This window comes from Tarenaya hassleriana, unplaced genomic scaffold (assembly GCF_000463585.1).
Source record: "Tarenaya hassleriana unplaced genomic scaffold, ASM46358v1 Cleome133, whole genome shotgun sequence".
NCBI lineage: Eukaryota > Viridiplantae > Streptophyta > Magnoliopsida > Brassicales > Cleomaceae > Tarenaya > Tarenaya hassleriana.
In genome coordinates, this window is record NW_010963828.1 from 186,475 (window position 1) to 191,340 (window position 4,866).

Consider the following 4,866-nt stretch of genomic DNA (forward strand, 5'->3'; position numbering starts at 1 on the left):
TATGTCCAAACGAAACACAGAAGTGTATCTACACATGCAGACGAAGAGCAACTGTTTGAATACAACGAAATTGTGCCAGATATGTTCTACCAGACTGGACGACTTAGTGGAAAATCCAATCGACGTTGGTTAACCGAAGAGGAGTATCGACACGCACACACTTACATCTTATTGAATTGTGAAGACATTCGACCCATTGGGCGTTTGTTTGACGAGGACATGATACGTCAACATCCAGATATTGATGGTGATGGTCTGATCAAGATGAAAGAAACATTCTTCTCGACTTGGTTATATCAGTATGTAAGTATTAGTTAACTTCTTTAATTTCTGTCTAAGTTTATTATTATAATATTAAATGTAACCATAATTGTCTCATTGATTTCAGGTTCAACAATCTCCGCATCATCCAGTCTAGTTGAAAGATTTGATCCACGGTCCATCGAGAAAGGTGACATGTTATCCGATCATGTTCACAAGAGGATACACGTTTCACACATTCGATCATGGCTCAGAACGACGAGTATCTAACTACGGAATTTGTGTCCGAGGTTCCGTAAGCTGTGACGTACCGAATGAACCTGATTTCTACGGCATTCTTAAGGAAATCATGGTTCTCGAATACAACGATTACGTTGGACTACGAATGGTTTTATTCAACTGTGACTGGTTTGATCATACACAGGGCAGAGGCATCAGAGGATTCTGATTGAAAAAAAATAAATATAGATTTAGCAACGAAATTTCGTTGCTAACGCTGTAGCAACGCTATTTCGTTGCTAAATCCTGTAGCAACGAAATTGCGTTGCAACCTCCATGCAGAATCGGTCTACATGCAAGTGACAAGTAGCAACGATTCGTATCCTTTCGCAACGAAATTTCGTTGCTACATCAACTAGCAACGAAATTTCGTTGCTACAGTACGATTTGACCGTCGCAGTAATCTGAAACCTTGCAACGATTTGAATCACTTTAGCAATGAAATTTCGTTGCTAGTTGATGTAGCAACGAAATTTCGTTGCTACAGTACGATTTGACCGTCGCAGTAATCTGAAACCTTGATTTGAATCACTTTAGCAACGAAATTTCGTTGCTAGTTGATGTAGCAACGAAATTGCATTGCTAAGCACTTTAGCAACGAAATTGCGTTGCTAAACTGCGTGAAATCCGATAGTCTCTGGCGAATTCACTGCACGCATTTACTACTCCGCGTTTGCAACGCAATTTCGTTGCTAAAGTCCGTAACAACGAAATTGCGTTGCTACTTTGAAACGAAATTTCGTTGCAAAGTTCCGCTATATATAGGAACAAATTTCGTTTCTATTCTCCACACTTCTCACATACAACTCACTTTCTCTCTCTAAACTCTTCTTCCAACACCCTAAACCCTTCTCTCTACCTCTATTACCAAAAAGTTCGGTAAAATTTATATATTTTCGATAACGCAATTATATTTTCGTGTATAATTTATATAAATTTCAATAATTGTTTTATTTTGAAGGAAAATGGATAGGAGATTTGCTGCACGTAGCTACGGACGCGGTAGCGGATCGACTCTGCCACAACAAACTCCCGAACCTTCACAGCGGGTGCAGTACTCTGACATCACGTCCAATCCACAGAGGACGCGATTGCGTAAACTCCATCCTAACAAAGAGGATGGAGCATTGTGGTAAACTTTAATTATTTGTTTTATAAAATTAATATATAAATTTGTTTAAAAATATTACTTATATTGGTAATTTTTAGGTTTAATGTCGATCAGGCGGTTAATAATTTCGTCTCATCGTTCATCGAAAGTAATTTTACTGGACCTTGGATGAATTGGTCGTCATTACCCGAGACCACTCGACAACATTGGTTTGCTATTTTACTGTAAGTAATTTTTTAAAAAATTAGTAAATTAATAAAAAAAATGTGTTTAATAATTTTAATTAAGTTTTTTTAGCAATCTTGGTATTGGGATGAGGTGCATACCTCGAGGGTCTATGATGCATGGAAAAGATGTGTGATGGACCTACTCAAATCCAAGGTCAACATGTATAAACGATATTGGCAGATGAAGCCAGATCGTTCTCCTCCGAAGAACATTGAAACCGGGGTGTGGGCGCAGATGGTGGAGTATTGGGAGAACCCCATCAACATTGAAAGAAGTAAAAAGGCGGCCCAAAGTAGAAAGACGGACGTGACTCCTGAAACCGGTCCAAGCAAGCATACATCGGGCCGAAAGCCATTTAGTCGGGTCATGCATGCATTGGTAATTAATTGATATATATTTTCAAACACCATATATATAATATATAGAAAATTATTCATGTTACAAAAATTTTGTTTGTAGGCCCGAACATGTGGATAGCAACCATCGCTCCTTGATGTGTTAAAGGTTACATATACAAGGAAAGATGGTAGTATAATCGACGGGAAAGCCAAAAATTTGATCGACGAGATCGAACAAGCGGTACGTTTTTAAATATATAAATAGTTTTATAAATATAGATTAGTTATTAAATTTTTAACTCTTATATATATATCACAGCAAGCAACGCTTGAAGAATCTCAAGCGACTGCGTTGGGAATGAATACTACAACGCAATTATCCCAACAACAAATCGATGAACTATATGTCAAGGTAATTAGTTGGTTTATTTTTTATTTGTTATAATGTTTTATTTTTTAGTTATAATTAAATAACATACTAATTGAGATATTTAAATTCAGACCGTAAAACCGAACAAATACGGTCGTATATATGGACTTGGGTCGCTCAAACAAGATATCGTCAACACCGCTGCCGGGGAAGGAGGAGCACCAGTTGTTTAGGAGATTGTCACACTACATCGACGACTCCAAGAATTAGAAGAACATGTGCAAAACAATTTTGTATCGCGAGCTGAGTACGACGAATTAAAGCAGCGACACAACTACCTCCAACTGCTAGTTGACCAAAACATAGGAAATGTCAACATCGGCGGTGCAGGAGGTAGCGGTGCAAATGATGATGCTCCCGACGATGGTGGTGAAGATGCGCCCGATGTTAATTTGAACGATTTTGATTTTCAATAAATTGTATTTTTATTTTATTTTATTTTGTTTTTTATTTTTTTATTTTTTTTTTAAAAGTTAGCAACGCAATATTTCGTTGCTAACAGCGTTGCTAATACACTTTTGCAACGCAAAAAATAGTTGCTACAAACGTTGCAAGAAACTTTGCAACGCAACGTTGCAACACAATTTCGTTGCAAACTTAGGATTTTTATAATACGTAGAACAACCGTTGCAGTGCAGTTTTCGTTGCTAAGCGTTGCTATTAGCAACGAAAATTGTCGTTGCTAAGCGTTGCTATTAGCAACGAAAATTTTCGTTCCAAATACGTTGCTACTACCAACGAAATTTCGTTGCTAATTTTACAACGCCATAGCAACGCAAGAAATTTCGTTGTAAGTAGCAACGAAAATAGATGCATTGTGATTTCGTTGCAACGTTAGCAACGAAAAATTTTGCGTTGCTAAGTCGTTGCTAGTTGCAACGATTAGCAACGATTTCTGGTTTGCAACGACGCGTTACCAACGCAAGAATTTTCGTTTCTATTTCGTTGCAAACGCATTTTGCAACGAAATTACGCTGTTTGCAACGAAAATTTTTCGTTGCAAAAAAACAGTTTTTTTGTAGTGACGAGGACTAGGATGTATTAGTCTATCTCTAAGCTAGATTAGGTGTTCCAATAAAAAAAATGTGATTTATGGCAAGTGTCGGAATACGAGAAAGCAAATAAAATTAGTGGGCTGTAAACGATGATTCAAGGCATCGTAAGTTCGGTATCCCTCAAGAATCGCATAGACGGTTAGTGATGCTACAATGTCTACGGGTTACCCTCCATATGGGGGTTTCAAGCACTTCTTCTAGAGTTTGTCTCTCCCGAGCTTAAACTCACTACCTAGAGAATCGATTCACCATCTCCCAATGATCTAAATGATCTCTAGATGCATTAGTGTACCCTATCATAAACCCTAAGCAATCTAAGCCATCTCCCAATGTGAATAACTCACTCATTTGACATTTGGTTCCAAACAACATTCCCATATTCCTATGATCAATGTGTTCTACAATCATATCAATTAGGGTTCCACCCAAATCAATAGCATTAAGCACAAAACATCAAACCCATGGAGAAAAACTCAAAAGCATCATAGATAGGCATAGGTGTCCATACAAAAGTGGGGATCCCTCACCCACAACAAGGTCACTACTCCATATTTAAGGGTTCAAAACAGAAAACAAAAGGGGAAAACATAGAAAAGGAGAAGGAAAACTCAAGATGGTCTTCAATGGTGGTCTCCTCCTTCAAGATGTCTCCCTAGGTCTCCAAATCTCCATTGCCTCTTCTCCAAGGTGGTTTTTCTTCAAAAGAGTCGAGCCCCCTTTCTCTCTCCTCAAACTCCCCTTTTTATGCAAGTGCTCCGGCTAGGTTTCTCCTAAAAAATCGGGCTTTTCCTTTTTGGGCCGGATTTGATATCGGGCGGTCGCTCACTTTTTGTTCAAGGTCGCCCATTTTTTCTTCAGTGTCGCCCGTTTTCTTCAGGGTGAGCGACCGCTCATATTTACGAGCGACCACTCGTTCTTCTTTGCAACCCGAGGTGACCGCCTGGTATAATGAGCGACCGCTCGTTCTCCGTAATGGCATAGAGCGACCGCCTGGTTTAATGAACGGGCCGCCTGGTCCCAAGATTCTGACACCGAGCGACCGCTCGGCTAGATGGGCGGGCCGCTCATATTCTCTGAGTTCTCCGGGACTTCTCGATTCCGCTCCTTTCCCGTGCCTCGTACGCAAATATCCTCGTTCGGTCATCCTGCAAGGAAAATGGAGGA